Raw genomic sequence first — 16,176 nt, forward strand, 5'->3', positions numbered from 1 at the left:
CGGTCTTCTCTGTGACTCAGATCATTATGTGGGATGATTCCACCGTTGATGTGATGCATGTAAGCGGATATTTCCGCATTTATCCAGATTCTTGCCCGGTTGATTTTGCCAGGTTGTCTGGCATACCTCCATTTCTGCCTTGGGCAGATGGAGGAGAAGAGCAGCTTTGTGTGTGGACACTTGTCCTTCAGCCACGCCAGGTCCTTCTTCATGCGTTGCAGCAGGATGAATCTTGGGGTCTTTCCTAGGTCATTTCCTCCTGCATGGAGGACCATTATGTCTGGTGCGCGTCTGGTGGCCAGTTCCGTGGTCAGCTTTGGGATGACTTGATCCCAAGTCATCCCACCCTTCCCAAACCATGAGACATTGGCCTGGAGTCCCAGATCTGGGCCAAGAGTGTGGCGAGCTCTGGGTTGTGCCCGGGCAATCAAACTCGATCCGATCACCCATACTGATGTACCTGTTAAATCAGAGAAGGTAGACATTTGCTGTTTGATACATACATGAATCATTTACATTAGTTCTTGAAATCCTAATTTGATTAGATAAATACTATCTTATTTGTTCAGAGTAGTTTTACATATTATGGACCTTTGTTCGATCAGATTGTTGGTTTGGTATTTGAATCATTTATACCTAAAGAAACTACACAACTTACATGTTTCTGGGTGTCGAGAGACAGCTTGAGTCGCTGCATGTGGTGTTTCTCCCACGTTGGTATCTGTGACAAATAAAATAGAATTTGTTTAATCTGTGCATTCTTAAGTAGATTGACAGATCTAATGTTGGCCCTGAAAGCAAGTTTTAATACAGGCCTATACATATTACCCTTCTTTGCCTAAAGTCATTAGGTAGTGTAAAACCGTTTGTACTGGGACTTTACAATGATTACCCACTGATGACTATAGTTAATTTGTATTGGCATATTGAACTGAACCTGTCAAATGTAACGTGTTATTCAAAGTTATATTTTTAGTAATCTACTGTCGTTGTAGAAATAGTTCAAAAGAATATTAAGGAGCAATATGGGTGATAGGCCTATTAGGATCTTGCAGATTGAGGAAATTAAGGATAAAAAGGCAGAAAACAAGCTGAGGAATGTCTTTAATAGACGAGTGTGAATAAACTGGTATAGAGGTCAAATGTGTGAATTGTGGTTAATTAAAATTGGAATAGATAAATATTATCCTATTTGTCCTGAGTAGTTTTACATATTATGGCTCTTGTTTGATCAGATTTTTGTTTTGGTATTTGAATGATTTATATCTAAAGAAACTTCACAACTTACATGTGTCTGGGTCCCCAGAGACATCTTCAGTGGCGGCTGGTGTGTCTCCCATGTTGGTATCTGTGACAAATAAAATGAATTTGTTTAATCTGTGCATTCTTAAGTACATTGACAGTTCTAATGTTGGCCCCGTATTTATAGTAATCTACTGTCGTTGTAGAAATAGTTCAAAAGAATATTAAGGAACAATAGGGGTGATATCCTTGAAGATTGAGGAAATTAAGGTAGGCCTAAGGAAGAAAACAAGCTGGGGAATGTCTTTAAAAGACGAGTGTGATCAAACTGTTATAGGGGTCAAATGTGTGAATTCTGGTTAATTAAATATGCATCTAGAGACATTTAAGCTATGTCATTTATCTATTTCAATTGAAATTCAAAGGGCTTCATCGGAATGCGAAAGTAGCCTACACGTCAACATTGTCAAAACAAACATCTAATACTAGTCCATTCTATTACGTTGCAAGTAGACTAAATGTCGAGTATTTGTGGGGTATAAATCTATGCAGAATAAAGAACCAAGTCTCCTTACATTATACAAGAAACACGTCCTGTCGGGTGCTATGTTGGAGTCTGTGGTCTTTGTTGTAGCAGTTCCTTCGTCAAAGTTTGCGACTGTGCTGTTGCTGTTGCTTGAGTGAATGAACTGTATCTGCATTTCTAACCGTTAAAATAGGCGTGTCTCTCTTTTTCCTTTTTTTCCCCTTAAAATTTGGCGCAAGATGTAATGTAGGTCAAAGTATTTGAAAGCCATTGGCTTAAATTCAACGATGATGTCATTAATTATGCGGGTTTTACTTTTTTTTTTTTTTTTTTTCCAGGTTTGTTGCCTAGCATCGCAGCGGAAGTGGTTTCCTGGTGGCTGGTGCCACTTAATTTCCCCCATTCATCTTCACTTTAGACTTTTACAAAAATATTTATAAAAATATGTTCAGCTTCGAACCAAGCCATCCAGGATAGCTATACAAAGGGTACTTATTAAATGTATATCAAATAATGTAATAATAAATTATGTTTTCACAAAGGTTGTATGGTCATGAATGATTCACTGCAGTCCTGTATGGTTTGGTACGATCAGGCTCAACTTTATTGTTACGAATATTTTTGTAATAGTCTCTAGGAGAATTTATTCACAGTTGCCATGGAAATTCGCCATTCTAGGATGTTTTGAAGGAAAGCAATTTGAGTAGGCCAGCTGTGTTCTGACTACGTTAACGATAGTAATATTTTCTTTTACTCAGGACTGATTTTTTTTTACAATCTTAATATTTTCTCCAATACGGTGTTTTAACGTTTTACAAGTATATTGTAATGTTTTGTCATTCTGTGACATTCTGCACCTTCTTTTTCACCTCCTGGGAATTAACACCATGTATTGTTCCTGGTAATAGGCCTATCTCAAGTTATAATAGAGTAAATGTGGAAACAAGTTGAAGCCATGCATTTTTCTATAGACTCATTGTATCATAGTTAGGCCTATTCCTATCTCCTCTCGCACATAACTATTGCTTAATGGTGTCAATTCGCTGTTAGGTCCATGTTCATTAGCTGCAATCATTTCAATGTTAGAAACCAGTCCTAATCCTCGACTAGGTCGCTATATTGTAATAACTCTAATTCACCATTTGATAACACAAGAAATTAACATACTATTAGACCATTTACATGTAGCCTATAGAGTTTATCTTGACATTATCATTTTTCACAAAGGTAGTCGTTTTATACATGCATACTCTATATTCGTTTATGGTAAGGCAAATAGAAACAAATTCTCACATTTTGCATTTCAAGAACGTTATGTGCCCCATTGATAAACTCGTGGATGGTAGACTGCCCAGAACACTTAAAGCCATAGTGTTGGGTACAGTACTTAAATGCTACAGTTGCTTGTACTGTATAGATTATCAATGCTGCTGCAATATAGGTTAGTAATATCGTTGCCATTAGGCCAATTTTTCGCTATCAAAAGGAAAATGTACGTTGTGTTAATGACCATTAAGGTAACTTATTATTCATTGCAACCATTTCTAACCCTGAGGAATTATACATTCGGTTCAGTAGGCAATAGAGGTTATAAGGCATAAATATATAGACTACAGTGTTGATACTGACAAATATAACATTATTGAAGACGTAACATTTAACCATCTATGCTTCATGTGAGATTTAGGGTTTTGGCCATTATGAGCTGGACAAAGACTTTGATTTGCAAACATTTTATTATATTTTATTATATTAATTCTGCCAGTTCTTTGTCTTCCATCTCCATCTCCTCCACATCTTTCTCCATCTCCTCCCCATCATTCTCTTTCTCCTGGGCGATTGGCAACCCTGTTGGGCAGCTGGGTCCTGCCTCCTCGACTGTGTGACTGTCCATGTCTTCGCAGAATGCTGTTAGAGGATAAAAGAGTAATGAATAATCTCACTCAAAGTAAGAGTACTGTTACTTTTTTAGTAAAGGAGTAAAGTACCTGTCCAGGAAATTACTCATGAGTAGTGCTGCTGCAGCCACACCCAAATATCTGAGTGGAATCTGCATTTTGACAATGCATTTCAATGAAAATAGAGTGGATTTTGCAGAAATCCTTTATTGGCATGAAAACGCCCCCGTCTCATTGAAATGCATTGGCAGAACGCAGATTGCTCTCATAGGTATTTTGGTATCGTAAAGAGTAAAAATAGCCTATTTATTAATTACTGAGTAAGCCTATTTAAAAACTACTGTTTTTTTGTTATATTACTGTTACTCAAGCTGTCTCAATGTAATGTCATTAATCAGGAGAAGATGAACACTATTCAGAAATCCCTTTTTTGCAAACTGTGTATAAACATTAGACACATATCAGGTATTGCAAATGTTGGAAGCAAAGGACTTAAAATGATAATGAAATATAATATATAACATTGAAAGTAATAATTTGCTAGCTTTTGTTTTTGCTAGCATTGTCAGGAATTTAGACTATCCAATGATTCATTGTGAGATTCAGATTCATCCATTTTCTCCCAGTCAAAATATTCTTATTCAAAGTCCAAATAAAAGGTAACGAGTACAAGTAATACTTTAAATTCAAAGGTAAGAGTAAGAATAAACCATTTAAAAGTATTTTAAAAGTACTGATCTTCAAAAAAGACTTCTCTTGAGTAAATATTGCTTTAACTCTTTAACCTTAATTGATTTGCGTTTATGAAACGATATGGAATCTATTAAAAAAAGTTGTGGGGGTCCCTGCTTCATCTCTTGCTCAACTAAGGGGTCCTTGGCCTGAAAACGTTGAAGACCCCTGTGCTATACATTAAACAGCAACAGATGTAAGATATCAAAGGAATTCTAAAGGCTCTAACAGTTAAGGGTGAAGAGCTGAGCTATCACTTCATTGCAGTGTACTTTTAAACTACTTTACTATGGTAGAAGTCGGCCCGGAGTCTTACTTTCATCCAAATATGATGAACAATTAGGACAGCTTGTCCTGGGTTTGGGCGGGTGTTTCTCTAGGAACCATATGTGCTTCTTAATGGCGGCATTGGTTGTGGCCATCTCCTTCGCCTGGTCAGCCAGTCGCCTCTTCATTCTCTCCAGGGTAGTGAAGTATCTCATGCTTGCAGTAGCTACTGCAAGCATGTTTTGTGATACTTCAGCGCGTGTGACACATTTGTCATCACCACAGGAGTACTGTTAAAAGAATGATAAAATACACACACACACACACACACACACACACACACACACACACACACACACACACACACACACACAGTCGATAATATTATCAACATGCATTGCAGAGATGGAATAAACTTCGGCATTTGTGTCTTAATGAAGAACAATTTTGGAATTAACGTTGACAGGTTTAATGTTTAAACTTACAACGAGAAGTCGGAGCTTTGCGCTCAATCTTTTCGCTTCCGTAGAGTTTCCTTGGGGTATATTTGCCATTCTGTGATCTTCTCCGGACGCGAGTTGACACGCTTGCTGTCTGGGAAGGAATGAAGGTCAGACTGACTCGCCAAGGTGCATTGTGGTTATAAAGCGAAGGCCGAGGGCGTGTCTGAAAATTGACATCAACATGGCTCTTTGCTGCCACCAAGTGACAATAAAGTCAATTTACAACACATATTTTCCAATGTTAAATGTTTATTTCGTGGCATTGTTCAAGAAATTAGTTGGTATAGGCTATGACTTTCAGTGTTAGGTTGTTCATTGATATTCATTTATATTAATATAACATTATAATACCTTATAATGTTAATGTCTTCTATCTATATTAGTGAATTGTGAATTAAACTTGCATATAGGGTCAGTGTGTATTTTAGTTTTCTGCTGTGTGAAATGGCAGCATTCTGTCAAGCAAAAGTAATATTTTAAATGTGCAATATTTTGTCCATGAATTGAATAAAGCACAGGACTTGCTGGTCTGATTTGTGAGACACAATGTTACATTACAATAGCATAATACACGTGTAACACATTAAATATTGTAGGCCTATTGTGGATAACAGTATCCAATGTCTTGTGTTAATACATTTGTTTATACACTTCCTTGCAAATCCCTAAAATAACAGATAAATACCCAGGGTGTGTGACTGTATTTGTGCTGTAGGCCTACTACAATTTTTATTGTATTGACATACTTGTTCTGTTCTCCATTTTTGTCTAATAAAATACTCAAATACTGGTTATACGTGAGTAAATAAAAACACTGTTTTGAGTAAAACATTACCGTATATCTTCTTTATCTATACACACACACACACACACACACACGTATATTGATAGAATACCTTATAGTGTTAATGTCTCGTATTTGTATTAGTCAATAATGAATTAAACTTGCCTATATATATTGTGTTGTGGAAAACATTAACCTATGTCTTGTGTTAATATATTTGTTTAGCACTTCCCTTGAAATCCTGAAAAACAATAGATAAAACAGTTATTCTAAGTTTAGACACAAGTTTAAAGATGCAGGGTGTATAAATGTACTTGTAATGTACATTTTTATTGTGTTGACTATACATGTAGGCCTACTGTTTTCCTCTGTATCGAATAAATCACTCATTGAAAATAATCAATATCTATAACATGTAAAAACAAGTCAGTTTTTGAAAGAAAGACAAGTTTGGATGTCAACATATTTATTTTACTACAGACTTCCTTGAATTCCCCCAATGAACATGTCATCCCAAGATCTGTGAAATGAACACCGTCATGGCTAAATAAGTGGGCATCTTTGTGACTTATGTCATTGTGTACAATGACTGCACCACTGGCATTTTGATGTATGTGTACATTTTGCATTTATCCAGACCCTTGCCCTGTTAATTTTTCAAGGTTGTATGGCATCTCTCCATTTCAGTCTTGGAATGATGCAGGAGATCAACTTTGAGGACATTTTCTTTCAGACATACCAGCTAGGTACTTCTTCATTTTCTGGAGCAGGATGAAGCGTGGGGCTTTTCCCAGGTTGTTTCATCTTACGTGAAGGTCTAGAATGTCTGGGGCATGTTTGGTGTGTCAGCTCCTTGGTCAGCCTTGGGACGACTTGTTCGTAGATCATCCTCCCATTTCTTGGTAAAATGAGGGGTTTTAAGGGTGGCACTATGTACAGCAAGTTTGTCCCTGATAGTAAACCCATGATCAGAGAGAATTTCATCAGTTTGTCCAAGGCGTTAAAAAATCCAGATTTTACTGTAATTTATGTCAGAAGTTCAGCCACCCATGCCTGGTGAAAGAAAAGAAATGGATCCTGCTGGTGACATCTCACCAAATATTTTATAGTGTTGTGTTAATAACTTTTTATAATATAATTAACTTGTGTGAATAATTTTATTGAGCCTTTGTAGTTAAATTTGACGGCCTGTTAATAAAAATATTTGTACAATCAATGTTGCACCTGCAGTGTTTATACTTGAGTTTAAATTATTTTGGCATGGTTTTTAATACCATATGCTTGCTTGAATTTAAAACCTTACTCATATCAGGGAGTTTACCTTTGAATATTTTGGATAATTGACATTCTGTAACATTGAATCAAAATGCAATATTCTTGTTGCTGAGACCCAATCATAGCTTCTTTAAAATAGGCCCTTAGAGGCACAGACAACCAGAAAGTAAGCTTTACATTTTAGGATCAACCACCCAAAAATAACACCATTAAAGGCCCATTCCCACTGGGCCAGATAACGGATAAAAAAATCTCTTTCTCCAGATACTTTTCTATTCAAAGTGGATGGTAGATACAGATAAAAAAAAATTGCCACAGATAAAAGTATCTGTGGCAAATATCTGTGGTAGATATTTGTTTTATCTGTATCTTCCATCCACTTTGAATGGAAACAATATCTGGAGAAAGAGATTTTTTTTATCTGTTATCTGGCCCAGTGGGAATGGGCCATTAGACCTATGAATAACAGAACACTTGCTGCTTTTCTTTTGATTGAGCTGTAGGAAAACTCAGTGTTTCTCAGTTTTTATTTTAGTTTCTCAGTTTCAGTTTTAGTTTGTTAATGTTCAAGTATAGGTTGACCCACTCTGTAGAAAACTGGGTGAACTTGACTTGGAGATCATCATCGATAACCTTTGGGACTGTGAATTCTGAAAGAGAGGAACAGTATTTACAGTGGTTAAACACTTACAGTAGTGACAAGCTGAGTCCATAGCATGGGCTTATGGGGCTTTTAAGCTGTGACATCATTTTGTAGGCAGAGGAGAACTCTGCCCCCAGAGCATTTTCTGTCCCTCGCTATTTCAACAGATCCGAGACAAAAAATAACGACTAAAGTATATTTCTAACACTTTCCTTTCAACAACAAAGAGAAGAAAAATTTGTAAATAGTACAAATAGTAAAAAGATTCACGGAAACTGGGGGCAGAAATTCTCCTCTGCCTAGAAAATGATGTCATACTTAACAGCCCCGGTCAGCTATGTTTGAAAAGTAATACACATTTTGAGGAGGGAGGGGGGGGGGGGGGGGGTCCTGATAAAAAGACTAAGTACATTACTTGAAGCTAAAGATGAAGTTTACAACACAATCTACACATTAAAATGAATCTAGCATTAATAGGAAAGATCACACAAAAACAAGAATTTTCACAACCATATAATGCTACTATAGTATCATGTCAGCAAGCATCATGGTCAGTATCATGTCATTATGTGGCCATATGAAATCTATGAAAACATTGATGTATAAGACAATTTGATACAGTATACAATGCACGTCCTTGCTTCATCTGTCTCTCCTAAAGGGTCCTTGGCCTGAAAACGCTGACGACACCTGGACAAAAGTGTGTGGGGTTCTTAGTTACCAGAGTAAGGCTCCACTGAGGAATCCTCTTCTATGGCTGCTGTGGATTACCAACATCCATCAGTGGTCTGTGATGAATAGGTTCATCATGTCTTCTTCTTTTCCTCTCAAATCTGTTGAGAAGAGAGCTAACACTTATGTTTCTCATCTACATAATCCAAAAATGAAAAGTTAAAATTGCTCTGCTGTAGCTTAATCCATTGAGATAATTTAAGGAGTGCAAGAAAACCAAGCTCAAATAATGGTAAATGAACATGTAAATTACATAATGGTCTGTTTACCTCTCAAGTTTGGCTTTTCATTTGTTAGGGTCTTTCCTTGAGTGAGGGAAGATTGAAGGCACCAAGTCCATAGATACTGCTCCTATAAAATAAAAACGTTTGCTTTACAGACTGACTGTATGGTTTGTACAAAACATTAAGTAGAACAGTTACATTTGTTTATAACTATAAATATATCCGTGACAGACAATTAAATATAGACCAATGATTAGACTAAAGTATTCTAATCTAACAACATTTCTCACATTTCCGGGGACCCCCAGCCATTCAGCCAAACAATAGTTAGGATCCAAATGGACGTTTATGGGTATGGTACTGTAATTTTGAGAGGGTACAAACGAGGGGACCAAATAGGTTTGGTACCATTTATCCATTCTCATGAGTTAAATTAACATTGATTTTACAATATAGGCTACATTGGGGTCTGAGAGCTAGAAACATCATTAAATGGAGGTCCGATAATGAAAGTCAAATTGGGAGTCCTTGAAATTATAATGGTTGGGATTGTATTCGCAAAAATCTTCTCATAGTTATGGGGGTCCCTGCCTGGCATATCTTTTCAAATGGAGGTCTGTGGGCTAATAAGTGGCAATTTGGGGGTCCTTGACATGAACAAGTTTTAGAACCACTGGCTTAATTCATTTACCTGATATGAAATGGGCACTGCTTAGTCGTGCATTGTTGATGAGATCTTTCCATTTGGTTCTTCAGATGGCTTGCAGCCAAAGCCCTCTGAGTTTCCTATTGAATGCAGTGTTATTCATTGGTATCCGGTAAAAGGCATGATTTTGATTATGACTGTGTCAGTTCTGACAACCAACGTACTGCGCGACACAACTGATATCTCCCAAACACAGTCCAAACATGAGTCTATTGTTGTGAGCTGAGCTGCATGATTGTTGTGAGTCCCTCACTTCCGCACGGTTTACTGCTGCCGGAAACACCGGGGTGGGCGCCTATGGTGCGCACCCAGCAGATATGGGATTTATGGGTCTTTGAAGTGAGCCGGATTTCTGGGATCCGTTCCTTTCAAAAAGCCGTTCAAAAGACTAGCTGATTGTAGTTATACTAGTTACTTTGTAGATTTTGATTATAATTACAAATTCACTTCAACCCTATACATTTCAGCCATAGGCTATATAGGCTACATATCCGCCATTTGAAAATAGCCGATCTACAAGCTCACAATGTGTTGCATTTGAGATGCATTGTGAGCTTGTAGATTTGCTATTTTCAAATCATTTTTCTACATTAACAACTGTAAAATGGGACATTTTGCATAATTTGTATTTTAAGTGTATTTTGATACCAATACTTTACTTTTGCACTTTACTCAAGTACATTTTAATTCCAAACTTCTACTTGTGGCAGAGTATTTCCACGTTGCAGTACCAGTATTGAGTTGACACGTTTACATAAGTAAGGAATGTTTTGTACAGTACTTATTCCACAATTGTTAATTTACTAAATGAACGGCTCCCTACTGTGAACCGGATCCCATCGTTCATTTCAAAGAGGCGTTCAAAAGAATCGATTCGTTCGCGAACGTCCCACCTCCAGCGCGCATCCACACTGTTTTTATACAGATAATTCCTCAAAACAACAATAAACCATGGTTTTAGTATTATAACATAGGAACATTGGTATGTTAAAACACAATGGGTGGCGAGGATTATAGTTGCCATGGAAACCCGTAATTTTAGGTTGTTTGGTAAAGTAATCCAAGTAAATGTAATCCGAGTATGTCATGTTATTTCCACGATATAATTTTCTTTCATAGAATTTAGACAATTGCGTGCCTTATAGCTTTTGTACGGCAGGTAGAGAAGGCCGCGTTTTAAACATGAAGGTGATTTAAAGGTTAGATTATACTATAATTTTGCGAATGTCTGTCTGTCTGTCTGTCTGTCTGTCTGTCTGTCTGTCTGTCTGTCCCAGCGTTTCTCCTCAGTGGCTGGAGCAATTGATCTGAAATCGCATCACCATTAGCATATGATCACACCTGACATATCTGTGAAGCCCGTTTGTCACTTTCACAAATCATATGCTGTATATTAGCATTTTTATGGTGTAACTACTATCTATTCTGCATCTAGCATGAGGCATATCTATTCTGCATCTAGCATGGGGCAACATGGGGTTTAAATAGCTCTGTGTGTGTGTGTGTGTGTGTGTGTGTGTGTGTGTGTGTGTGTGTGTGTGTGTGTGCGTGCGTGCGTGCGTGCGTGTGGGTGGGGGGGGGGGTGTTGGCTGGCCCTCTTTCAGATGTTGTCATGTAGATCGGTACACAGTATCTCTGTAGCCTTTAAACGAAACGGGTATTTCTTACATTGATGCTCCTACATATTATCATGCAAGCACCAAGTTACTTTCCATCCCTCATATACTGTGTGCACAGTGCACACCCCATAACCCACACACTGCACATCATTTCGGAGCTCATATCTTTGAACGGGTTTAACTTAAGGACTAGTATATATAAACTGTAACATCATGACTCTGTACTTTTTTCAATGCAAACTTCTATTAAAGTCTTTAATCAATCAATCATTCAATCAATCATGTATCAAATAAAAATTACCTTATGACCACAAATCCGCGAAATATAAAGATTTTCAAAAACATCCTTTTAGTTTTCCCCATGTTTTATTTTAGGCTTTGTTGATATCAATAAAACCTACATACCTACATTTCAAATTATTAATCCGTCCATCCCACAGACAGACATCATATTTATTCAAGTTTGTGCATCTGTTTGATATAAACGATCATAGTGTATCATAATCACATATTATGTATTAAGCATTAATCAGATGTTTCATTGGTTACAATAGTCTTCTTTTATATTGTCTAATTGTCTGAATAACTCCGAGATGGAAATTATTTAACATGCTGAAGTACACATCTGCATTCAAAAATCAAAATGTTAACCTGTTAATCAAAATGTTCAACCAGATGTTTCCTTACCATTGTGGTCCATTGAACACATTATCCTTCCTGTTCAGTAGCCTAGTTGACCCAGTCCGCTCCACAAGGGAACAGAATGTTATAGATCTCAAAGGACATTCTATAAAGTTTGTTCTGAACTTAGAGTAATTGTCTTATCTGTAATTTGCAAGTTATATAAGCAAATGTATATTAAGAAAAGACACAGGGTTATGTTTCCCCCAATAATGTGTATACTATTTTACTCCTCTGCACCTTTTTTGCACTACCTGCTAATATATTAAACTCTATGTATTTTTCTCGGCAATATCTCACATTATAACACAGTAAAGGTGGTAGTGTCCTAACCTGACATTGCCAGATGGTGGAAGCATTGCGTGTGCAATGCATACGCAATGCTGCAACCATGTGGTGGAGTCATGTTAGTCAATATCCCAATGAAAAATGATTGTTCAGCAGACATTGTGACAGCTAATATTGTGACAGATTTTACATCACCAGACAGGAGTGATGTAATTATGTTGTTTGCTTCACCATCTTCCACAAAGTACAGGGATTGAAGTCCATTCCATCCGGCAGGCAGTGATTGGTCACAAAGAACAATGTCAAATACAAGCTTTGATTGTTGCAAGGATCAAACTGATGTGTGGATAAATAAATTAAACACACATTGTTGATAGTCAATAAATACAGGCAGATAAACAACTTTATTGTGTTATTGCGACCGTAAGGTCGCAGTTTAGTATCAAAACCTCCACCGTCCGTCCGTCCGTCTGTCCGTCGGTCACACGTCACACGTCACACCTTTGCCCTGCTCATATCTCCGCATCAGTATGACATCACACTGCTGACATCAGTATGACATCGGCAGCCATAGTTACACCTGGAATGTTGAATCTCCATATATGGAGATAACCTACGCATCACACATTGTCTGACCTCACCAGCCCATACTTGGGCATGGACGACTTATATCTCCATATACGGAGATGGCCATATATGGAGATATGATGACATCACAGAGTCCACAGCTGATGATGTGGCGTGATGTCATACAATACACAAACAAGCCCTATATAAAGGGGCAATTCTCACCGAAGAAGAGAGCATTCCCCACTAGCTGAGTATCTTAAGATGGTTGGATGTGATGATAAGCTATAAGCTTAGTTGATCCTGGCGATAAGGTCTGAGTCGAGGAATGCTCTCTTCCCTGGTGAGAATTGCCCCTTTATATAGGGCTTGTTTGTGTATTGTATGACATCACGCCACATCATCAGCTGTGGACTCTGTGATATCTCCATATATGGCCATCTCCGTATATGGAGATATAAGTCGTCCATGCCCAAGTATGGGCTGGTGAGGTCAGACTTTGTGTGATGCGTAGGTTATCTCCATATATGGAGATTCAACATTCCAGGTGTAACTATGGCTGCCCATATGACGTGAGAGGTGGACGTTGTGATATTTGTGAGCTTATCTCCAGATTAGGGAGTCTTACTGGTATTAATATAGGGTATGTGTATGGGCTTGTCCATAAGCAGTTACATTTATTCCAAAGTTTAAGTTTAACTGGTTAAGCATAAGTGGTGAAGAACCATTCTGATTGTCGATAGTAAGTACCAAAACATAAGTGTTTTTCTTGTAAATGTTTGAGTACCAATTTTACTACCAGACATTCTTTTCAGGAAAATGCTTTATCGTGTGCAGTAGCTCAGAGTGGAACAGATGTTTCTAGATATCAAAATACATTTTTCTTAAAGCAACTATGTGAGTCTTATTCTTGTGACTTGATATTGTGTGAAGTTGTAAATATTTTGCATAGAGCATAAGTCAGCATGTTTTTGAAATTAAGTACCTTGTTTCTATTTTGTAGATCAGGGGTACATAATTTGCATATAACTCAACATTTATTCAATTCAACTCAAAATATTTCGAAATGTTTGATGGCAACATAAAAATATCTAGACATGGCACATTGACTGACCATTTTCATAAGGTTGCTGAACCTTGTCAATATAGGGATATGCTTTCCCCACACTTGTATTCATTTCTGTCCAATTATGAGATTCAGCACCTTTTATTTTCCTGGGCTGAGAATAGATATAAAATACCCTGTATTGCACTTGGGAACGTTTCACCTTATAATACAAGTGGAGCCAAGGTTGAAACATGTCAAAGAGTTTAGTGGCTGTGTTGAAGCCATACCATTTGTATGCTGTATGATCGATACTGCTCAGCATGTCAGGCACATTATTGAATGGTGTCAAAATGACAATGCAAAACTATTGTTCAGGCTACTTTGTGACAAACTTTATCAGAGAGGTTGGATCCTTGTTGATTGCTTCACCATCTTGCACACAGTACATGGATTGAAGTCCATCCAGCAGGGATCCAGAGAGCATGGATTAGTCAGGACACCATCAATACAAGTTTTGACTCTTGCAAGGATCAAACAGTTATGTGGAACCATGTAAAAAACATTATAACACCAGATTGTAGAGGCAAGAATAATTGGATGTTAACAAACCTTTAAACTGAATGTTCATGGGCTTGTGTATGGAGGTGTATAATGGATTTATTCAAAAGAATCACTTTTTGTTCAAGTGGTGAATAACAATTCTGTTTGTCGATAGTAATTCAAAAACATAAAACACATCTGTATTCATAGTAAATGTCAGACTAAATAGATTACCAAACATATAAATTAACTTTCAAAACAGATTCACCTTTCAAACACATGGTAAAAAGAATAAGAGACACAAACACAGTAGCAGATATAGTTTAAAATGTTTATTAACAAACTGTTATTAATACCGTTACTTTATGCAACACCATAAATATCTGTGCTATTATAATCAATGGTTAGTGGTTATGATTTTACTTTATGCAACACCATAAATATCTGTGCTATTATAGTCAATGGTTAGTGGTTATGATTATATTTAACAATGTTATGGTTCAATTGTAAGATTTGTATGTTATGCTCAAGTTAACAGTTTTACTATTGACAGATATTTTACTATGGTTTATATTGATGTCAGATTGTTATTATTCGTACTATTATTGTCAAAACTAAAGTGGTGGAAAGTCTTACAAAATATGTAAGTGCTTGGCTTTAAACCTCAGCTATACTGGATATGTTCAAAAGTTTTTCTTTTTTATTTTATTTTACTTTTACTCCACTACATCTTATCAAACATTATATTTTACTTTACAAATGTTGATTACTGACATAATACATTAACCACTACATTTACAATTACATTTTGACTATTTGCTATTTACAAATTGTGATTATTAACATAATACATTAACCACTACATTTTAATTACATTTTGACTATTTGCTATTTGAAAATGGCTGATCGACAATACTTTTAACAGTTTTTCTACACATTTATGCAAGCTAAACATTTGTAGTAGTTACCAAAACTGCAAAAAATATATATTTTAACCCTTCATTACCTATTTTAGATTTTCCAGGGTGAAGCGAAAAACCCCTGCCTCCTAATTTCAGAGTGCAGGGGGAAAAATGGTTCACCGACCCCTCAACGGCGATCAAGCAAGCTCCTGAAAAATGTATTTAAATAATAACTAACATTCTGCAACTGATGAACAAATTTAGGTATTGTTTAGTTACTATTTTCTTTTCAAATATTAACACAAAACATTACTTCATTCCTAATTAAATGTTGACTATTTGAAATTAGCTGTTCTACAATCTCAGGAAACATTGCAAAGCTATGTGTTGTGAGCTGGTAGATCTGCCATTTAGCTGTTTGCATTTGAAACCTGTGAAGTGTTATATTTTGCATGTATATTTTAGACGTTTGCTATTTTCTGTACATTATGATGCCAATACTTTTGTATGTTTAATCAAATAAATTTGGAATACTGAACATTTACTTGTAGAAGACTATATCTATCTATCTACTTTTAAGGCAAACATTTGAGTACTTTTACCACCACTGTAAATATTTATTTCTAACTTTTGAGTAAATTTAAGATATTGAACTAGTAACTAACATTCTGTTATTGATTAACTAATTTAGTCTAAATAGGTGTTGCAGGCCTAAAAACAAACAGTGGGTTAAGAAATGATCAATATGCACATGCAAATATAAGATGGGTCATGAACAGGCAGTATAAAATCCAAAGTGGCATTTGGTTAGAGATAGTTAGTCCATGTTTTTGTTATCCAATTTAGGGATTAGCTCAATTCTATGTGAGCTTATATAAATTCAGTACCACATGTCCATGAGCCAGAGCAAAAATGTAATTAACAAAGAAATATTATTTTCAAAGAACATTCCTGAAAAGTAGAAAAGGGTTAAAGGCAGAACAATTCAAACATCTGTTA

This window comes from Nannobrachium achirus (assembly GCF_963921795.1).
Source record: "Nannobrachium achirus genome assembly, chromosome: 14".
Taxonomy (NCBI): domain Eukaryota; kingdom Metazoa; phylum Chordata; class Actinopteri; order Myctophiformes; family Myctophidae; genus Nannobrachium; species Nannobrachium achirus.